General features: G+C 37.7%; 1 protein-coding gene and 1 long non-coding RNA gene across 2 annotated transcripts in view; both read right to left on the minus strand.

Moving 5' to 3' along the window:
* The window catches only part of sr (stripe), a 52,409-nt gene that overhangs the window by 20,806 nt on the left and 7,468 nt on the right, over positions 1–24,135 (minus strand). The gene's annotated exons all lie outside the window — the stretch shown is intronic.
* On the minus strand, positions 3,331–4,330 carry LOC135437189 (uncharacterized). The gene is made up of 2 exons (XR_010437646.1): positions 3,762–4,330; positions 3,331–3,563 (listed from the first exon to the last, which is right to left on the minus strand). It is a non-coding gene; the product is annotated as an uncharacterized LOC135437189 (long non-coding RNA).

A 24,135-nucleotide genomic window follows, 5' to 3' on the forward strand; every position in this document is an offset into this window, starting at 1 on the left:
GCACCTATGTAGAGAATATGTGGATATATAATAACATAAGATTAAGTTATTTTATTAAAATAAAAAATATATTCATTTTTAATAATGATCAAAAAACGAGTGTCCACCTGAGTATTTGGTATATCAAAATAGAAGAATTCAAGAATTCAAAGCGTTGGCGTTTTCGTATTTCAAACTTTCGGAGTGATTCCCTTTCCCCGCGACTCAATTTCCTTCACGAAACAGCTAATTTCGGGAATGTCTGTGTATTTTCATCATTTTTGGTTGAAATTCTTCTTTTTCTTCTTCTTCATGGTTCTAAGCCTACTATACATATTCTAAAACAAATTAATATTTCAATCCCTTTTTTCAATCATTATGGTAACTTTTATTCTTATAATAATAATAATTTTTATTAACTCGAAAGAAAGTTAGTTTCGTTTTAAAGATCAACCTTCTTCAAACTTTATTATTTATTCTCAATTAAAGAAGAAAGTTAGTGTTTTTTGAGATCAAGCTTTTTGTAATTATTATAATTTGTTAATTGGTTATTCGAAGAAAGAACAATGCGAGTGTTTTAAATTGTTTTTCTTTAAGTTTAGCTTTGAGCAACCCAAAAAAAGAGAGCAAAGTCTTTTAATGACAAATCTGAGCTTAATTTTCCATAGGTGGAAATTAAATCTGATAATATTTGAACAATGTTATACACTTTATATGTGCATATACATATATAAATTATATTTATAATTTTTACTTATTTAAATAGTTTCTTTTGGTCTGTCAATTCGAAAGCTGAGCCAATCTGTCTGCCAGAGTATTTATCGCCTCCCACTGGCAGGCAGCTGTTGTTATTTCTTTTTGTTTTTGTTGCCTCTTTGTCTAATTGTAAATTGTGATTATTTTTGGCATAAAAACATGAATATTCATAAATAATATGTGAGCATGCCAAAATAGGCATAAGCCGCTCGGCACTCGGCACTCGGCGCCAAAGTGAAAGTGGGTCAACAAATTGCGCCAAAAATGTCCGGCATGAAAATTGTTGACGAGTGCACCGATTTTTTTTGAACTGCCCCCTCTACTAATATCTGTCAGATCTCTCTATGCCCGACCCTGGTCCCTTGTATGTGTGGCAATTGTGAGGCCATGGCAATCATCTAAATATAAAACGCGTGCCTCATTCCACTAAATTTAAATACATTTTGATGAACATGTTTAGCCGAAAAACATACAACCAAAAATTCATAATTATCTTGTAGTTTTTTTTTTTTTTGTAAATATTTTTGCATACGTACATGAAAAAAAAAACAAGCAGCGATAAAAGGCTAAATGGTTGTTACTGAAGCTTAAATACTCTTACATAAAAATACAAACTATTGTTGCTTTAATAGTTGTATAAGCTAAGCTGATCTAGAGTTCAGGCTCTCAATCGTGAAAGATAATGCAAAGAAATCGTTATATCTTATAGAATACATGAATATATTTCATGCCCCACTGTATTGTGGGATAACTTAAAAAAATAAAAATTCGTTCAATGAAAATTCGTGAGTTGTTCAAGGCATAAATAACTTGTATTGATTGAGGTAGATCAAGTGATCCCTAACACTAAAAAATTGCCTCATTTAGCAATATAATTTCCGATCGATTGTTTTTATGGAAGCTACGTGATTTTTGATTATACTTATATATATGTTGAAATCTTAAATAACAAAATATTTTTGGTTGCTTCACTTAATTTTCCAAAAATGAAGCTAATTAAATAATAAAAAATATAGTGTACTATTCGGTGCCAACACATGTTATTTGAGATATTTGATATTGAAATTTAAAAGACTTCTGAAAAAATGTCAGTTCTCTAGACAAAGCCCTCACATTTGTTAGACTCTGCCCATCGTTCAAATACACAAATACTTTGTGTATGGGACAATGAGTTCTGAAAGGCGTTACACATTGCATGCCAAAGTCATGCTACGCTGGCAGAGTTGCAATACCCTCTCAAAATGATACAGACTGCCAATCAGCTGGTCAATGTATTTTTGAGAGCGTGTGCCACAGCGTAGAACCTGGTAAGCATCTGAGGGCGGGCATCATGCCTAAATTGGAATTACGCTAACCCACGCTGCCCCTCGCTCTCTCTCTCTCGCTCTCTCTCTCTCTCGCTCGCTGTCTCGCTCCCACTTGCTCTGCCTAGCAATGATGCGTGTAAACAATTGCCTGACTATCTGTATGGATCCATCTGTTTATAGTTCGGCCTGATATGACGTGAAAGGCGCCGCGTGCAAGTAGAAAAATAATTACAAATAGAATTTCGCACGTCAAGTTCATAAATTCTGGGGGCGCTTAATCAGCTCGACTCGCTTTTAGATGCTCACGTACATGCGAACAGATGAATGGACAGATGGAGGTGTGCTGATTGTGCCGATCTAATTATAGCTATATGTTCTATTTGGGCATCGTCTTGCGCGTCGGTCAAGGTAATTTCAGGCACTCCTAATGACGTTCAACGTCCACTAAAAATAGCTGTTGCCAGAGATTGGCAAATGATTTTGTGTGCATTTGTGCACGAACTTTAATGACAACACTTTTGTAGCCAAATGAAAATGCATTTAGTTTTCTCATATATTCATTTTTTTTCTGTGCATATCTCGATTTCCTGAGATGCTTTGGATTCCACTTTAATGACTTTATTTACGAGCCGCACACAGAAATGTGTAGATATTTATATGACAACGATGGCCACAAAAAGTTAATCCCACTAAATGCCGTTTATAGTTTATAGCACAAAAATGTTGTCGTCCATGTGCGCAAAATAGTTGATTCCATTTGAATACCCTGGATAAGGGGTATGCTAACTTTTATATAAATTACATTTTTAGAAGCTTAACTATAAATTATGTTAGCTTCATTTATTTTATTTTATTGAGCATTATTTAAGAATAAACTTATTTAAAAACTAGTTATGCTTTATTATAAACTATATATTCTGTTGGTATAATAGCGTATCTTATTCACAGATACTTTATATTTCGAGAATTAAATTTTGATTGAGTATCTTAATATATTCACAGATACTTTTATACTTTGAGAATTAACTTTTGATGGAATATCTTAATATTGAACATTGAAGGGAATCATCCAATCGAAATTGGAATGTATGGAATTGTATTTTTGGCTCCTAGCAAACCTTTCTCCAATATTATTTTATTTTGAATAAAAACTAAAAATATTATTTTAAGTAATCAACCAATAAGTGTAGCTAAACTTCAACATTTCAGGTTTTATTTTCGACTTTCAATCTTTTATAATTAGATAATGTGACAAATGCGCTGAATGCGCCGCTTTTCCGTTTCACACATACGAATACTTAAGAGTTGCATATATAGAATGTGATCCCATTTTTGTTTTTTTTTTTTGGAATACCTCGCCATAATGTATTTCGATTGATGATCAGCTAAATGGGGCTATAGTATCTCTAGCCACTGCATGGATACAAAGAGTTTTCCTCTATTTCCACAATGGGTTTGCAAATCTGGTTACGTTTCGCAGGCAAAGCTTATCGCTTATCAGTTGGCAAAGCACGTCACAGGCTGAGAAACAGTTGGAGTTAGAAATACAGTTACAACTAGAGAGATATCGATAAGCATATGATAGCGTCACATTGTGCGTCAATCGGGCTACAGTGCATAGATACATTTGTATCTATGTATGCCAGGCGGCTAAATTTAGTCAGGCATGGATATGTATATATATGTAGATATATATATATATATAGATGCTTAATATACCTATAGATACTCAGCTATATGTCCGTATGTATATCATTTGATTAAAAGGCAACTCGGCGGCGATGGAAGGCGCTTTGAACGGCATTTTGAAAACATTTTGGAGGTAGCGGCATCTTCTACTTAAAATCCATGACACACTTCCGCAGCGCCAAGTTACATCATTAATTTTCCCCCGTGCTCCATATGGCTGGCTAATGCTTTTCCATTTGACAATGGGCCTGGCCAGAAAGCGGTGAGAACCGTCAGATACACACAGAGAGAAACAAATTTTTTTGTCGTGTTTGCGACGCGTTGTTGCCATTAATTTTTGGTATGCCCCGTTCCGAGTATCTGCTTGTAATTTTTATGTTCGCAGCGCTGTTCAACGCCCGCCTCCCCCACAAGCGGAACACATCCCAAAGATGCTTTTGTATCTGTATCCGCATGTGCATTTGTAGCTGTTGCTGTAGCTGTAGCTTCGACTGATCTGAAGTGTGTCACGTACTGTTGAACTTTTGATTTCGTTTGTGTTTTTATTGATTTAGTGGCCCATTTAGCATTTGGCTATTTATAGAGCCCGAAAAACTAAACTGAATTCGTCTAAAAAATCCATGACGTGCTCCGATAATTGCGAATACTGTATACCCCCATCTAAATTTAGACGCTCCAGACTGAACGGTACACTATAGTTAGAATCTGTTTATTTGTTTATCTCATTTGGCCGCAATGGTGTGGGTGGGATTTTCGTGTCTCTGGAGGAGCAGCGGCTACTACGTCATTGTTGTTGTTTGCGTATTCGCGAATCTTTCAGCTGAACTTGGCGACGTCAGCCGCGTAAATACCTTGTGGAAATCATTTTGTTTATAATCAACAGCTAATATTCATTACGTGAAACATTATAAATAGCTGCGCATGTTTTAAATTTAGTCGGCAGCATATTAAATTGGGCATAGATATACACACGAAAATTTCATATCTGTATTTGATTTTTTCTTGTATCTTTGAGATGCGCTGTTAACGCGTCGCTAAGCCAAACAAATGGCAAAAAACTAAAAATTTTTTTTATTATTATTATTATTATTCTTTTTTTTTTGATATTTGGCTGTCCAAAGGTGTTGCTCCTCTGGCTAATACTTGTAGAATTCCCCAATTCTCTAGTTGCTTGTCATTTTTCATAGCCCAAAGTCGCGGGTTGACAGAGAGTCGGGCGAGTTTGGGGCGACATAAATCCCTTCAAATGCCACGACATGTAAATATTTTCAAGAGTCGACGCGACAAGCACAACAACAACAACAACAACAACAACAAGAGCTGGAAGAATCATCAGCAGTAGGAAAACGAAGTCGCAGTGCAACGCGCATATATAAAATATAATTTCATTCTATATGAAAAATGCAAAGTGACAACATAATTCGCCAGTTTATCATAATCAAAATACGCCTACATTGTTCGCTGGATGCATAATGAAAGCGACAGGCGAACACTTTACAGCCATACTCCAACAACAACAACAACAACAGCAACAACAACAACAAACACACACATGGAACAATGACACAGACGAGTGTCAGGCCAAGTAGCGAAAATAACTTCAAATAGTTTTGGCCTTCTTTTTTTTTTTGGTTTTTGCTGTTGGCCAAAACACGAAATCTCTTTTTCGGTCCGCCAAGTTGCATTTTAGATATTTCCCCATTCCAGACTTTTGGCATTAAAAATGTTGCAAACAAAAATCACACGGCAAATTAATGTTGAACACGTAGGAAAACACATTCGTAATGCGATCAAATTAATCAAATTTAATGCGTTTGATATTAAGTGAAAATCTTTGCTGAAGCGTACAAGCATCTAAAATTAGTTTAACAGATTCGAAAGTGAAAAGGAAAATAAAACAATAAAACAGTATATGCGAGTAAAACTGTTTCAATTTGTTTATATTTAAAATAGTTTTCTTAGGAATAAAAATATTATAAAATTTATATTAATAAAAAATAAAAGGTTAAACTGTAATTGTTATAGAATATTGACAGCATTGGTAGTCATACGGGGGCACTACTGTATCGGCTGATTGGATTCAAGGCTGCTTGTGCCTTTCCATAACTTCTGTAACATTTCTATGGCAGAGTAAAAAGGTTAAAAGGCTGTCAGAGACAATCACCTCCTCTTCCTCTCCTCCAATCTCAGATTTAACTTAAATGTCATAACAACCGACCAAAAGGCCTTTGAAAAATTTCGTTTGTCCCTGTCCAAGCAGCTTAACTTATTTATTACTCAAAATATTATTATATTTTTATTATTATTATTTTTTAAATAATATTATTTATTATTATAGAAAAGTTAAGCTGCTTGATAAAAAACATGGGGATACTTATAAATGCTGAGTTTGGTAAAGATATTTTTTGGTAAACAACAAGTTTTCCATACAGGAAACTACTTTTAGCTATATGGGGTCCGATATAGGGGTTCGATCGGACCGATTCCGACATTTGTTCATGACAATAGTTTTAAAACTGAGAGACTAGTTCGCATAAAAACAAACAGACTATAGCAACTCGGCTGAATATCTGTAAGCTTATACTATACTAGCGGGTATAGCCCGGCCTTGCCCGGCCACATATGTTATAAAATCAATGTTCTCAAAAAAATTTGAAATGATTTTGAAACTGATCGGACGGTAAACAAATAACCTTCATACAAACGTTTTCCGCCAATTTACCACTGTTGCGGGTGGAATTTCCCAAATCGCTGAAATACGTATTTATTAAGTTCTTATGTAGAGCTTTGAAAATAAGTTTGAAGCAAATCGGACACAATTGAAAACTTCGCACAAAAAATCATTAAATCGCATTCCCCCCGAAGAAGTTTGAATTCTGCGAAAAGTGTGAAACACGTATCAAATGATTTTTCTTATAGATCTCTGGAAATGAATTTTTTCCACTCTTGCGGGTGGAATTAGCCGAAATTTCCCGTCTTAACGTGCACCTACATCACAATCAGTCAGTCAGTCAGTCAGGACAAAAAGTTTTATATATAGAGATACTAATAAAGTGAAATATATATACTCTATGTGGAGGGAGATGTCTCGATCTGTGCGTTTCAAGTTTAATGACAAAACTACAGAAGGGTAAAAAATGTAATAAAAAGAAGATACCTAAAATTTGACAACTGTACATCAGAAAATATTTGTTCGTTAGTTTTATATGGCTCGCACTTGATTCTTGATACTTAAGTGTTAGTCACATGACATGCTCATGAGTCTGGCCGAAATGAAATGTCAAGTGCTTAAATTCATAAAAACCGAGCATTTTATTTGCTTTGGCAGCGAATATACACAATAAATTCGTGTGGCTTAAAGGCAAAAACAACAAATACAAGCAAGAAGAAAAACGGGTCAAGAGACAAAAAGCTTTTGGATGTGGTACGGGTACGAGCTATACAAGTATATTATACAATACAATTCAAAAGAAATCCAATAACAAAAACCAATAACAAAAATCGAGCGATAAACGTTCAACCAAATTTGGTCAAAAGTAGGCACCACAAATTTTGGGGGCATTCGGTTGCTTCTCTTGTTTCTCCCTTTAGCTGTGGTTATTGTTGTCGCTGTCGCTATTCTCTTGTTTGTTGCTTAAGTCTTAACCAATTTTGGGCAAACTTTGTGATTTGTGCTTAATTGCGGTTTCGTTGGGTCGCAGCTCCAAAAATGGCAACATTTGTTGCCAGCCACGAAAACAAGTTAATAATTTCATGGGGGCCCGCTTAATCATCAGATGCGGCCGGCGGCAGCCACGACGTGTCGCTGACTATTTTTAACTAATTTCGCCATCCACAATGTGGGGGAATTTCAGTTAAACGCGTTCGCATAGCGTACTCATATTCTCAGATAATTAATTGCCAGCAGTTGCAAAATAAAACTTATGGTATGCAACGCGTAATAATTATTTTAATTTATTTTCATAAAAATCTTATTGTCTTATCATTGAAAAATATAATTTGTTTGAATTTTCTTTTATAATATTTAATAGTCAAAAATAAACAGAATTGTTTCTTGAGCTTGGCATCTCTCTAGCTCTGCCCTTGAACCATTCGGAAATATTAAACGTGACACTTGCTAAAGTGTCAATATCAAATGCATTAATTGGTTTCAATTTATTTTTTGCTCGATTCGCAACACTTTTTTCTATCTTGACCATTCCCTTTCTTTTCTATCGTTACTCGGTGTGCTCCTCTAGTTTTATCTTAAATGCTTAATTTTATCGATGTATTATATGTTTATATCATTTTGTTCTTCTCAGCAAAATAAAAGTCAAATTTAAAACTTTAAATACTAAGCCTGTAGAACACTGAAGAAGTTTTTGTGGTTTTATAATTCGTTTACTTTTCTAGATTGAAGATGTTAATTTGTATTCCAACTCTTTGCAATTTCACAATTAGAACTATAGAAGCATAATTTGTATTGCATTTTTTATATAAAAGCTTTTCTAGATTGAAGCTATGTATTTTTATACCCTGAACCCATTAAAAATGGGTAAAAAAGTTATAATGTATTTGTGCAAATGTATGTCATTGCCAGAAGGAAGCATCTCCGACCCCATAAAGTATATATATTCTTGATCAGAATCATTAGCCGAGTCGATCTAGCCATGTTCGTCCGTCTGTCCGTGTGTATGAGCTCAAGGATCTCAGAACCCATAAGAGCTAGACAAATTTTAGCTGTAGGTCCTCCTAGTCCCCGCGCAGATCGAGTTTGTTTTCGATATTCGATAACTTGCCCCGTTTCCAAGTAATCGATATCGAAATTCTGTTATTTGAGCAATGTCGGCAAATCATATGAGCTAGAGTTACCAAACATGACATGTAGCTTCTAGAATAGTATATCTATATCAAGTGTCTTTCATTTTATACCTATCGCCTGTCGGAAGAAGAGGGTTCAGGGTATCCCCTAGTCGGAAGCTCCCGACTAGAACCTCTTGCTTGTTATATTTAACTGTTTGTAATTTCATACTTAGAATTATTTTAGATTAAATTGTATTATGTAATAAATAAATAAATGAATATAGATCTATATATTTGCTCGAATTTTCTGTATAAATAAAATTTAAAATGAATATCAATTTTTTGTTAAGTTCTCTACATTTGCGAATTTTAAGCACGCCCCTAAAGCAATTGTAAATGTTTTTGGAGCTATAGTTAGAAATCTTTATTTCCTTGAAGATATATATTATTCTACCAAACTGGTAACACTTTCAGAGAAGTTAAACTTGGCTTTTTTCAAATGTCTATTTCTTACACAACTTTATTTTGATTGATTTTTACTGCTTGTTGCACAGAAGCGTTTTGTATTATCCTGTTGAAATATACAATTTAAATTTTAACAGTCTAGAAATCCATTTGCATAATGTTCAATTTTAGTTTTTAGGCTGTGCATGAGTTTTTCGCTTTAAAATATTTGAAACTTTATTGCATGAGGCTTTTCTGGTATCGTTCGATTGGCTATGTATTACTCTTGGTACTGCTTCCCATTCGATTTGTTTCATTTCGAGCTGGTTTATTTTTAGTAACTAAGTACAAATGGCAGCTTACATACACCTAATGAAAATTTATGGGCCGCATCATTTTCATGGCTTTTCCTGCGTCAGAGTGTACTACAATAGCAAAGCGTTGGGGGAGCAAATAGCCGGCGTTAGAAAAAAGTCCACCTGTTGTTGGAGTGCCGCGGAGTCAAGGACACGGTCGCTTTCGTCACAGCTCAATGTCGCACATGCACACACACGCACATACACGCACATACACACGTACACACGCAGTGTTGGTGGCAACGCAGGCGCGCTGTTAAGTATGCTATGATTTTTATATTCATTCATAAAAAACAGGCGGCAAAATTTACGCAACCAACCATTTGGGGTGGGGATTCGCCAGCGCAAGGCGGCTAAAAGCCCAGCAACCGGCAATTTTTAGCTCCATCGATTTTTGTTGTTGTGAATCACAACAATAAAGAGAGAGAGAGAAAGAGAGAGAGAGAGTGCGTTAGGGAGAGCGTGCAGAAGCGCATTAGAGTGCAGAGTGAAAGTTGCTCTCTGCTGTTCTGTCTTTCTCGCTCCCTGTCTCCCTCTCTCTCTCTCTCTCTCTGTCTATCTCTCTGTCTCCCCTTGACTTTGACTTGCACGGAGAGTTCAGTTACAAACAAAGTGCAGGCTGGGAGCAGGGGCATAGCTTGTCGCATTGCTGTGACGCCTTCAAAACCGGTGCACATTTATCATCGCGGCAGTCAGTCAAGCAGCCAACCAACCCGATTTGTTCAGGTCTCGCCACGGAGGCGTTCAAAATTAAAAGTCGCTCAACTGCAGCAACAACAACTACAACAACAACAACTTTAAGGCGATTGCATTGCGCAAATGCGAATGATATTAAAATGAAAAGTTTGCCAAGTAATAAACTGATAAAGAGGCGACGTCTGCGCCGTCTGACGGCGACATATCGCAAAGGTAACTTATTAAACAACATGGCGCTGAATCTTAATGAACAACTCAAGGCTCAGGATACTTTAACTATGTCATGCAGTTGGACATGCAACTTAAGAAGAACGTGAAAGTGTCTACCACATAAAATTCCAATTGGCATTCAGTAGAATATACAATATATAATTTATTTATAAATATATATATTTTTTTGTTCAGTCTTAACGATTAGATCTGAGAGATAAGTTCTGCAATTGCATTTAGATTCCTGGCATATCTTTGATCTGCGTTTCATTAAATCTTCCTGATAAGTTTCACTATCTCGTGCTTAAACTGATAACTAATTCTGTCTGATATTAATAAATATACTTTTTAGATTCGTTTCACTGCAGCCTGATCCTACCACAGCTGGACGTTGCCGGGTAACCAAACAGCTTGATCGTTGTGGCAGGTTGTCGTAGGGCAAAGTCGGACTCTTAGATCCTAGACATTCGCATCATTGAATGATGCTTCGAATGCAAAGCACAATGTCTATCTATAAATTATAACTAAATTAAAACGTCATCTTCAAAAACCCGGAATGAATATGAGAGAATTTAATATACAGCAGCAGTAAGCATCTTTTATAGCCTTTGCACACCCAACACTTTATTGTTACTAGTTCTAACACGGATTGTATCCTCGAAAATTAGTATTATTATAGAACATTGCTTATAAACTTACAACATTTTCATTTATAATACTTTTAAGATATTACAAATTCTATGCCACAATTTGGTGGAGACTCGAACCCAACGAAAACTAATTCAATAAATATATTTGAACAACTTGAACTTTAATGCAAAGTGCAAACAAACTTCGACTTGTTGAAAGATGCATTTCGCTTGCAAATAAAAACTAAACAAAATATACGCACAAATATTGCGATCCAGTTTGTTGTTGTTGCTGTTGTTGTTGCTGTTGTTGTTCTTGTTGTTGTTGTTGCTGTTGTATTGTGGCTGCCTCGTTGCAGCAGATAAATGTAAATTATTATGTCGTAAATTTGTTGACTGCCATGTTGGCCCGACTCTTCTGACAAGGGGCCCCAACAATGCGCCAGGCGTCGATTTGCACGGCATGAAAAAAATACAAGTAAATAAAATGAAAAGCCACGAAAATAAAAACGAAAAAAAAAATGGCTTATAAAATGGCTTGATTGAGTCGGTGCCTGTGGCTATGCATAATGCGCCTAAAAGTGTATATACTATATATATATATATAATATATAATATAAAAATAGTAAATAAATGGAATTGAGCTGTGGCGAACCGGATGCGATAGGCGTGCAACAGCAGCAGGCAGCATGCCGCATGCCGCATGCCGCATGTTGTTGATTTATTTGTGCCGGCACACGACCAGGCGACGACCACGTCCAAAACGATGGGCGACAAATGACACGCAGAAAAGTGCAAGTTACGCTGGGCGGCAGGGGCAATGCATATCTGGCTAATACGTGGGCCAAATCGAACGGCAGCGAGGCGTTCCGGCTTGAAGCGCGTGCCAAGAAACGCCCATTCTAAGCTATTTGTGCTAAGCCTTCTGCTGCCCTTGAACTGAGTGCCGGCAGCTGACCGACATTTTGGCGGTTCAGGTGGGTGGACAATATGCCGGCCGGCCGGCTGACAATGTGTATGTGTGTGTGTGTGTAGGCATTTGTGAAAGAAAAAAAACAAGCGCAAGCACACAACAAACAACCCCCGCAAAATTCGCGACCAGACGCGACGACGCGACGTCAACAAGCGTCCCCTACACTTGTCGATGCCAACAGAGCACGCAGAATTTCTCAAAACAAGTGTGTGTGCGTGTGTTGTGAGTGTGTGTGTGTGCGTGTGTGTGTGTGGAGGTGGTGGTGTAGGAGATGCTGGTGACGTGATCCGGTCGCGTGCCGCTTTGTCCTACACACGGCCAGGTGGGGGTCAGTCAACTAAATTGAACCGATCACGCTCCAAAAACAGATCGCAGATCGCAGACTGTAGACTGTAGACTGTAGACCGCAGACTGTAGACTGGAGGCGTCCGTTTAGCTGCCACGCGACTCAGTTGCCAAATTGGTTAGCCAAGTGGGCTGCACTTAATATAAGTACCAGTGCACAGTTTAGTGGCGATCGGTTGATCGTCTAGCCTGCTGCTTGGGTGTGGGAACCGTTCGCACTTGAAATGCATTCTGAATTATGGCACATAAATTTCACACACACACACAAGCACACGCACACAATGTATGCACATCTCTGAACGCCCACCTCGAAAGACACAAAAAAAAAAAGACTAAATAAATAAATTACGTAAAAACTATGCATATAGAATGCTTCGTACCCAGAACGCCGATCGACTTTAATTTAATTAGTTGCGCGTGCGACGACGCCGATCTTCAGGTTGCATGCCTCAGTGGATGCCCGGTTGCGTCGCATTATTTATGCGTCGCCTTCTTTATGGCTTCCCATATAAATTCTCATTCTGCTTGTCATCATTTTCGGGGGGCACTTTTTGGCGCTGCGTTCATTTCGCTTTTGCATTTTAAGCTCGTCGGGGCCATAAACTATGCGAGTCCACTTTAAGATCTTACAAGCATATCGCCACATAACATGATCATCATTTTATGTGCAACAATGTTTACAATCTTTCATATTGGATGGATAAATAAATAGACTATTGACTTTTACTGTTCGTATGTGATCTGGCATTGTTTTATATAGTATTTTAGTGCATACTTTATAATTATTGTTAATATTGTTTAACTCGGACTTTCTTTACAGACTTTAGATACATTTTTGGTAAATATTACATATACTCTAATCTTATACTTATAATTATTGAACATGATCCATTTAGATAAACTCTACTTTAAAAAATCATCCTTAGGCATGTTCGTCTTATCAATGTGCAAAATACATCAATTGTTTTCAATTTATAACAAATTAATAAGAAAATATATCAATCGGTTTTAAAGAACTCTATTGTTGAATACTAATATTAAGCTGACCAGCTCGATATATATGTTAGGTTATTTTTTGTATAAATAATAATATAATATAGTAATAAATGAGTAGCTATTTTAGGTACCTGCCCCTTTATATCATCGGCAGACTTTGATATCGATTTCAGGACTGCAAACACTTTTGTGGTTCTTTCGTTACTTGACGCTTGCAATTCTCAACAAGTTAAAGCTACGATAACCAGAAAACACGTTTTCTCATCTCTGAATGATATATGTTCAACAATTATTTTTTAAGATGCTAAAATTTTTCGAAATTTGTCCAAGTTTTCGTCTAGCTTGAACATTTTTTTTATTGATTTATTTTCTTTATTAATTAGTTCTTTATTTATTGAAGTCTGTGTGTTAAAACTATTTCTCCTTAAAAAATGTGTTTGTAATTTTTATTAATTAATTTTTATTAAAAAAAAATTAGAAAGAAATAAAATAATTTGTATTAATTAAATGAAATTTGTCAGATCAACAATAATCAGTTCTTTAATACTTTCTTTAATCCGAGTCTATCTCTTTAATGTTATATGACAAATGGGTTGTCTATTTATGAGGTAGATAGCCTTGTAAGCATGTTGATCGATTTTCGCAGCCATATTTAGTTTGCTGTTTAGAATTTCCTTTTCATTACAGCTAGACAGGAAATGGAATTGCAAATCAACCAATCGGGCAAGCAACCAGCAACAAGCACTTGACCGGGTCACAAAGCTGCTCAACGACTCGATGGATCAGCGCTTGGATCTTGGGCTATAAATCCAAGTATCTGTATATGCTTTTTGTTGTTTTTTGATGTAATGGACGCCCACCCGGCAAATGTCTTTGGCTGTAATAATTTATTATCACATTCACGGCTTGGCAAAGTCTAGCAATTAATATGAAAAGTAAATAGGGAACGCTGCGATGCGATGCGAGAGGTGCGGTAAATCGACAAAATTAAATGAATGAATGAATCAACAGACAACAGGCAACAGGCAGCTGACACTGACAAGGCAAATGTCAGAGAGACGCGGCTAGCAAAGCAGAAATCATCAATGAAAACGGCCAGCTTCTAGCCAAGTCTGTGAATGTATCTATGTATCTTTGTATCTTTGGGTCTATCGTGGTGTGTGTTGGCGTAGCAGAAGGCAATCGGCAGCTTTTGACTTAGCAAAGCGTTTGGCAATGCAGAAATCGAATTAGCCGCAACATGGCGCACGACAGCACCAAGTAGTTAGACTCGCTGCCGAGCTGCGTATCTTACAGATACTTTTTGGCGTGTGGGCTGCGGTCAGTGCGTAGGCAGCTGCCAGCTACCAGCGGCAGCGACAGCAGCAGCACCCTGTATCTGTATCTGTATCTGCGCCGCAGCATAATAAAGTTCAACAATTTATTGCAGTTACCGCATTAATTTGTTGTTGTTCTTGTTGTTGTCTGCCGCGGTCGCTTGGCCAAAAAAAAAAAGTAATAAAAAAAAAAAATAAAAGTTTTTCATTCACAAAACGGCGGCGGTTTTATGCAAATTGACCGCTGGCTTTAAACTTTGTTGTGCAGTAGTCGGCAGCAGCAGCGACGCCAACTGCGACTGCAACTGCGACTGCAACTGCGACTGCGACACACTTGGCAAGCGATGTTCAGTGATTGCAACAGCGACAACAACTCAACCGCCATCAATGAATGGAACTGTGCCTGCCCTGTGCCAGGGCCTACGTGTCGGCTACGTGATGGCATAGATTATAATATTATATACACTTTCACATTAAGGGCATGCTGGCAATCTATAGGTCGTAAAAAGTGTGTGTGTTAAGAAAAATGCTATTGTTTTCGATAAATGTTGTTATCGATCAGTAAATTATAATTGTGCATGCTGGTAATCATATAAGTCGTAAAGTGTGCGAGTTATCTAAAATGCTGTTGTTATCGATAAATTATGTTATCGATAAGTAAATTATAGCATAATATACACTTTCAAAGTAGAAGCATGCTAGCCATCTGTTATCTGTTAGATAAAATGCTGTTGTTATCGATAAATGCTGTTATCGATCAGTGAGCGTTGATAGATTAGTTGTGCAAGGAAAGATAGCTCAACGTAATTTAGGTCAATGAGTTATCATAAATACGTATCTATTTTCTACATATTAGTCTAATCATGTTACTCTTCAAATTACTCTTCAAATTATTTAATTTACATACTCTTAGCAGTACATATAAGGCAAGCAGAGATCAGTTGAGCAATAAATAACTTTATGAAATATATTACTTCATAGAGAGCAGTTAAAGAGGAAGGATTTAACTCTAGATGATAGTACAAATATGAATCTGATTTTCCTTTAAATGAAAATTAGAAAAAAAAGAGGAGAAGAGTTAAATTGAAGCAGCTAAGTTATTTTTTAGCTTTTGTTCAGTTCTGTTAAAGCTCGCAAGAGCTTTAATATCGATTGACCCAATGGATCGTTCTGTAGCTTGTTGATCTTTTGTATTTTTGTGAACTGGTCTTAAAGCTCTCAAGAGCTTTAAAAATACTTCTAATGTATTAAAGCTCTTATGAGCTGTCAATTGCACTTTAATAATTGAGTTAACATAAACGAGTTTGGGCTAGTATAAGTCTTCAAATATCTTAAAGCTTTAAGCTGGTGAACTCTTCAAAATCAAATATGTCCAACATTTTAGATTTTTATTTATTTATTTTAATTTTTATTTGTATTGGTACAAGACCTAGTATTTTTAGAAGTTTTGCCTGCTTGAGAGCATTAAAATTTCGGCTCTGTTTTTAGTTTGGCCAACATTTTGATGTTGACTTTTGCATTTTGCATTTGCATACGCGTTCGCATTTATTTATTTAAAGCATTAAACAAAGACACAGACACACATGTTGTTGTTGCTGCTGCCGTTTGCTGGCGACATGCAACAAATGTTAGACATTCAATTTGTTGTTGACACTTCATTAGCAAACAAAAAACTGGGTTAAATGCTGCTAAAATTAAGCGACGCAAACAACGCACCCGAAGATGCAACCAAAGTTGAGCTGCAACAACGAACGTGGGGCCGGCGACTCGAATTGGGGAGCAGCTGGCGCTGGAGCTGGAGCTGGAGCTGTTGGAGCCCGCAGCTCAACCTAATAAAATCAACGAGCGGCTTTTGGTGTTCGGTTACAGTTTCGGCCAAGATATCGCGCCAACTGAGGGCCGGGCACGCGCGTGCCAGATGAGGTTTTTTATGAATGAAATAGTAAAAAATAAGAAACCAAATGCGCCCACGTTGTGCGCCACATGATGAAATCATGAATGAATGAAGATCTGTGGACCGGACCCCGGTGCCAAAAGGGCACGGGACGTGGGCAGCAAATGCAAATTGATGGCCATGGCTAAGACGCAGTTGCGTCGATGCTCATCGCTCGTCTCCATTAGCCATGCACACCGGAACCGCATTAGCATGCGACGCGGATGACGATGCTTCGATGCGTCGATGCTGGATGTGGAAGACCGGAAAGTGCCAAAGCCAGAGTTTAGTAAATGCCAACAAATTAACTGTCAAATGCTTCGACATCATTCGATGCATTCAATGAAAACATTTCGAAATCTTTGCTGCCCATTTTTTTATTTTTCCAGTGAATGAAATTTTTGTTATCGCTCAGCTTTTTGTTCAGCTAGTCGCAAGCTCCACTGCCGCGTGGAAAAATCAAATCAGCGGGCCGCAGTTTCCTTTGTGTAGCACAATATCATATTTCAAAGATTGTCAACGGCTGTCATTGTTGCCACAGAAACTGTTCTAATATTTTCAGGTCGTTAGAGTTTAGTTTAAGGTGTCACCTATTGTAGATCTCGAGGGCATTAATAGTTAAATATTATGTGTTCCCGTTTTGGAAATATCCCATGACAAGTAACATTAAAGTTTAGAGAAGTATTTAGGCTTTTCATACAGAAAATTTGTTATTTTAACATGTCTTTCATTAGAGTTTCCATTTTCTAGTTTTAATTAACTACTCACAAAATGTGACTAATTCTTATTGCAGCAATTTTTATTGGTGACATAACAAAAGACTGTTATCCTACAAGTTAAACATATATCAACATCCAATTGCATTCTGACTGGCAATACAATTACGTAGATCTTATAGAATATTAAACCTTGATAACAAATATTTGATATATATGCTCTCATATTACATATATAGGCAAGATCAAGTGCATATAATTTTTATAATAGCCTCTCTCGATAAGCCGATAAGAAATATATTTTTATCGATTTTTAAAAGCATATTGTTTCCATTAATTACAACATTAAAAACGCCAAATAAACAACATTTGGTCTAAAGAATTCTCTTTTACCACGAGCAAATAAAGCTAATTGGAATTATTCAAAAAATCCTCTAAACAAACTTTTTCAATCGCTTTCTGCGATAACCCAAATTTTGGCACAAGCCTGCTCTTAATTTTTATGCACATAATCGAAAAACAGATCTGGGTAGACTATTCCAGCTAAGCCACTTTCTATTCAATATATATTTAATTTCCTAATTAGAATTTTTATCTAAACTTGATGTTGCCTGAATATTCCTTCGCTTATTGGCCTCTATTTAGCCATATTTTGGGTTTTGGGCAAATTGAGCTATAAGGAGAAACCTATCTACATAACTTAATTATGGAATGCTTTACACGTATATTGCTAGCTGTTGAGTTCAGTCCGACAAAGGCTTTGCAAATTGTGTGTCTTTTATTTTTGTTTGTGTTTTGTTTTGCTTGGCTTTCAAGTTGCTGTCAAGGCGCTGGCTAAATTCAAATTCGCACACAGCTGGCGGGCATTACAAGTTTATAGCTGCAACCGCTGCAACCACAGCCACGGCCAGGCTGACGTCATATATGCATAAAAGCGGCGACGATGACATAAATTGCATTTGAATATTGGCCAACAGCAGAAAAGCATAACTGTGCCCCGGCTCTGGCCTGGCTCTTTTTTTTTTTTTTTATTATTATTATTTTGTGCCAGTCGCTTGTCACGAGGCGAAGTCAGCGCCAGCGTCGGCGTCGGCGGCGTTGATCGATTTTTGGCATGAAAAACGACAAAACTGCAGTTTTGGCAGCGAACGCTGCGCCTGCGCCCTGCCAAAAATAAAAAGAATCCAAATATCGAAAAACGTTTAATGAATGGGGCGCAGCACAGTAAAAGCAACAAATGCAGCAGCCGTCGCTGTCGCAGTCGCAGCACACAACATCCGCTGTCGACGTCGACTGCAGCGTCAGTTGTTGTTTTCGGTGCTGCGCGTGGGCAGCTTCATTCATAACCAAAATGTTTACCGCTGAATGAATTGCAGTTTTGTAGCGCTTAGAGCGCGTGGTTTTGGGCCAAATAACGGCACAATACGAAACGCCCGCCGGCTGCAGGCAGAGGAGCTGCCAGCGCACAATGAGCTGCAGGAGCAGCACGTAAAGCACATGCAACTGCAACAACACAACGATGCGCTGATTGGAGCCCGAAACTCGCTGGCGATGGCGATTTACATAAATCAGCTGCAAATTTGTTCCACTGTTCAAATGCAATGTCGCCGTTGTCGCCAAGTGCGAGCGAGAGGTTCGAGGAAGTCGCAGCAGCTTCCACAGCGCGCAAGCACAAGCGACAGCGACAAGTCAAGAGCAGCGCACAGGGTAAGGCGGGGGATTGTATGCTTTTGTGTAGCCAAAGTCAACGCGTGTCGGCTTAGAAAAACTCACAGTTGTACCAACTGGCGCAGCGCTCTTTTTTTTTTTTTTTTTTGTCTTTTTATTTATTTTTTATATTAGTTTTGCGGGGGCCGCAGCCAAAGTAAGTAGCTTTGTGTAGTTTTGTTGGCTGCTGTCGTCGTCGTCCGACTTGGAAGTCGGAGTCTTTGCGATTTGGTGGCCTGATTGCATTTGTTGTTGTTGTTATTCATATGCACATGTGTGTGTATGTGATTAGAGGATGTGCTGCGCAGTGTGGATGCAGTGCGGGCAACAAACGGCTTTTGTTAATGGACTACCGAATGCGATTGTTTACCCAACGTATGCTTAATAAATTGATTTTGATTGCGTGCAGTACGCTTAAACAATAAACGCAACTATCTTATATTTCTTTTCTTTTTGTTTATTTCATTGTCTACAACGATGGCAACACCGCTCAACTATGCAGCGATCTGGCAAACTTCAATTTTGGCATATTTTTTCGCCATAAATCAGGCCACACTGCAGTGCGCATTTGACGAATGCTATAAATCACGCCTGCCAATTAGAATGAAGGCATTATGCATCATCAAAAATAACATTAAATAAAAAATGTATTGTATATAAAAATAGGTCATTTAAATTTAAACAAATAAATTAATTAAATCATATATATGTTTAAGTACTCGCAGATTTTTCACTGTGTACATGCACGCTAATTTGACTGCATATATTTTTTGAATATAATTGTAGCCCAATGGAAAATTAATTATTTATATGCAGGAATTTGCCAGCAACAGTTTTGATAATATGAATCACAAGTAACAGCAAGTAAATTAATATTTACTTAATATCTTGCAGGTTGGCAACGCCTCACAGTTAAGTCGCGATCTGGCAAGCTCCAATTATTTTTGACTTTATTTTGTCGCCATAAATGGGGCACATTTTTTTTTTCAAGTGAGCGTCAATTTGTCGTGTGTGAAAATTATTTTAAGAAATGAGTTATAAAAAGCATAAAAGCTTATATTATAAGGAGTGAAAAGTGTAAAATACAACGTTAATATGTGGTGAAAGTAGCGTGCGGGGCTATATATTTTTTGTTTTGTGTGAATTTGGTGGTGTGCGCAGTTGCGCCTAATGCCAAAGTGCATACATACAAATATGAATGTATGTATGTAAGTGCATATTGTATGCTAATGCACGTAGGTGTGTGTATAAACTTTAAGGTATATATATGCTTATATACTTGGGTATTGTTTCTTATTTACATACTAATTATTTAACGTTTTGTGATTTCAGGTTTTGTGTTGTGGATCGCTGCTTAATCAGCCGCGCTGCACTTTGAGGTTAGAACTGATGAGTCAGGTGCAAGCTGAACATGGCGAACAAAAAAACAGAATATTAGGTTAAATTGCTGAAGTTTGCCGCAGATACGTATTCGTATATGTATACACGGAGAGCACTTATCCCATTAGCAGCACTAATTAGCATGCTTTCTGTTTGCTCAGTCACAAATCGTCGCATCATTCAACATTGACAGCAGGAAAAAGACAGCCTTTGGCTTTGTGTTAACGATATATACAGCAGAAACTTGGCAACCGCCGCCGCCGCCGTCAGCTCCAAAATCAACGCAATCCCCCTTTTTGTACACATGTATAATATTTGTGCATATAGAGATTTCTGTCAACTGTCATGAAGGGGATGCGGGCATAAATCATGGACACGTACACTTGAAATTGTCAATGCGCCAGAAGCTGGGAGGCTTTTGTGGGGGGTGGGGGTTGCTGTTGGCATGATGAAAATCTTGGCCGTTCCGAACGAGCCAAATGGCTTCGAACCATGGCGATCCGTGGCGCGCATGAGCTCATTAGAAAATATGCGCGTAATTTGTGAGTCGCTTTTTTCGGCAGCCATGTGGCTATTTTTGTATTGCCCCGCAAGCTGGCTGCTGTTGCTGCTGCTTTATTAAAATATGTCAAGTGGTGGACAACAAGAGCAATCGCAGACCGAGGGAAACGCACTTGAAACGCGGCTACCAGCATTGACCACCAATCAAATCTCAGCAACGGCGGCTCCTCCAAAGCGGCACTAAAAAAGGCAAAGCCAACTGAGTGGGTCGAAAGCTGCGCGCGCGATACGCCCACCCAGCAAACTGACTAGAAAAACAATAACAAAAAACTTCAAATCACGCAACAACAATACATAATAATAACGACAACAACAAAAACAACAACAAACAGAACAATAAACAGCATAAAGTTGATGTAAATTATTTGACTACCAAATTTAGTTGGAAGTCTTGTGATCCGCCACGCTGCCCCTCTTTGATATACACTTCCTCAGACGGTAGGTCCTATAAGCTAAGCTATTCCACTTGTAGGTTCAAAATAAAAAATGTGTATAAATAAAGGGACAACGGAACTCGGGGTAAGTGAAGGCAACCTTTTTACTCGTTAATAAACTATATTCAATTCAAATGTATACAAATTTAAATTCAAAATTAATATTGCTAAAAGCAGCTAGCTTTTATCGATTTCTATTGTGTCCTTTAACATTGCTCGATTTTGTAAAAAGTTGTTATGAATTTTCTTATCTATCTCGTTGATTTACCCCTTCTTAAAAAACTGTTGTGACTATAACGACAGAATCGGATCTCTTAGCTCTAATAGATTATTTTTAAATGGTTTATACATATTGTTGTAATCATATCGATATAATTATATCGGTCATGATTTTTATGAATATTGTGTCTATTAAATTAAATCTTTTGATGCACTGTTTATACCCTGAACTCATTAAAAATGGGTAAAAAGCGATAATGTTTTTTCGCAAATGTATCTAACAGGCAGAATGAAGCATATCCGACCCCTTAAGGTATATTTATTCTTGTTCAGCATCAAAAGCCAAGTCGGTCTAGCCATGTCCGTCTGTCTATCTGCCGGACTGTCCTTCCTTCGTTATGTATCAACGCAAGGATCTCAGAACCTATAACAGCTAGAGCCTTGAAATTTGGAATATAGGTCCTAGTGCCCTCGCAGAACGAGTTTGTTTCTGATTATCGATAACTTTCCCCGTTTCAAAGTAATCGATAAAAATCGGTATCGAAATCTGGTTTTTTGAGCAAATCTCTTAGGTTTTAATGGCTAGAGTCACAAAAACTTGGCATGTAGTTTCTTAAATAGTATATATATATCAAGTATCTTTCATTTTATAGCTATAGCCAAGCGCGAGCAGCATTTGGTGTTGTTAGAAGACGGTCCGGAACTCCCGACTAGAGCCTTTTACTTGTTTTTTCTCCATTCGTTTTAAAATTCATGTATTTTATATTAATGGGCATATCGCTATGGGATCATCATTAACGATTACTTAGTCCACGATAGAATTGTCATAGTTACAAAATATTGTTCTTATGTGTTATTTGGCATATGTTATATCGATATAACGAATAATATTGATGTTGATTACGATTATCGAACAAGTCATATACTTATTTATACTTTTATAAAATGTATTGTTTTAGCGTATTTTAAACAGCGTATTAGATCTTCGTATAAATGTTATGAAAAGTCATATTTGTCATATTTGTAAAGCATCTTCGTGGCCAAGAGGCCAACTGCCCACGATGGTGAGCGGTCGAGCGCTCTAGAGTAAAGCGGTGAAACGAACGGACTTTTGAGCAGTGACTGACATTTCGCCTCAAATCTCAAATGTCAGACGATTGTGGCACTGACTGTGATTCCGACTCCGGCTGCGATTCCGTCTGTGGCATGACAGTTCAAATGTGCACGAGACCATTTTGTTGATTGTGCCATTTTTGGCTAGCTGAGATAGGTGGTTGGGGCGCGGGGTGGTGTTTCGGGGTATATAGGCTTTGCACTGTATGAATATCCATTGAGCTTGTCAGGCGGCCAAGAGCGTGATGAAGTGCAGCTGAAACTGGCGCTCGACTCGAGCTCAATCTGAAGCCCTCAGTTTGTTTGCGCTGCCACACATTTGAAGCGCCCTGAATGAGAGAGAGATAGAGAGTTGTTGTTGTTGTCGTTGTCGTTGTCGTACCGGAAACCCGTTGCGACAGCCTATAATTTGCAAATTTAATTTGCAACACACGCCAACATGTGACCCCAAAAAACTACAAAATGTTATAAATAATATGCAGTTGCAGTTGCCAGTTGCCAGTTGCCACTTGGTAGTTGCTAGTTGGAACTGCTGGTAGGTGGTGTTCGGTGGCTTACCTTAAACTAGAAATGTACAACTTATGAATGGAGCTGCGGCTCATGAATGAAATCAACTCAGATACATGTCGGGGCTGGTCGGGGCCGGTCTGGGCTGGGGCACATATGTCTCTCGTTCCATGTTCGATTGCTGGCAGCAATTTTTTATGCAAATCCCAAAAAGATTTTGCGGTTTTCGCAAATGAAAATCAAACAAATTTCAATGTAGTTTATTCGCTGCTTGCTTTAATGATTGTTTGTGGTTTTCAGATTTGTTTTTTAGTTGGTTTTTTTTTTGGTTTTGATGCGTGGGTCGCTTCCAACTTCTATCAAAAGGCGGCGGCGCCAACAGGTTAAAGACAAAAGCGTGGGCTCAGCTTTCAGCTGATGCTTATCTCGAGTAGCTAAAAAGCAAGACGATGTTTATCACAGATAAACTGCAACCATTCATATATTTTCAAATAAGACTTGACCCATTCAACAAAAAGCAAATTGAACTTGGGTTTACCCGTTGTTTTTTTGTCCCGACAATATATTGTATACTAGCAGGTATTCCCCGGCCTTGCCCGTGGAACGGTTTGTGCATAAAAATTGTAGATACTAAGTACACGCCGTGGAAAATTGAAATCTACCCATCTTGATCGCCACTTCTATTTACAAATTTGTCTTAAGTGCATCGAATAAAGAACCAAGTGTTGGAATCAATGGTTTCCGCCCATGTGCGCCCATGTCTTGCGGTGAGAATCTTTAAACTGAATAATAAACTTTCGTTTATTTCGCCACCCAAGAACGTATCAATTCAATTCTCACAAAGATCTTTGAAAATGATTTTGAAGCAGATCGAATGGTAAGCAAACGTTTTTCCACATATGCAGGTGGAATTTTCCGAAACCCCGTCAATTTGCTTCTAATGAATATATTCTCAACTCAAGTACGATTTGTCGTTAACATACATATGACTGGCAAAAGTACCGCTTTTTTAAATAAACAGCTGATCGATTTGATTTGATTTACCTAAGCGCCGCAAACGTGTCCTTCCATTGGCTCCATGGGCTCC

This window comes from Drosophila montana, unplaced genomic scaffold, assembly GCF_035044405.1.
Source record: "Drosophila montana isolate Dmon_TW-CO22-7 unplaced genomic scaffold, ASM3504440v1 contig_1505_1, whole genome shotgun sequence".
NCBI classification, from domain to species: Eukaryota; Metazoa; Arthropoda; class Insecta; order Diptera; family Drosophilidae; genus Drosophila; species Drosophila montana.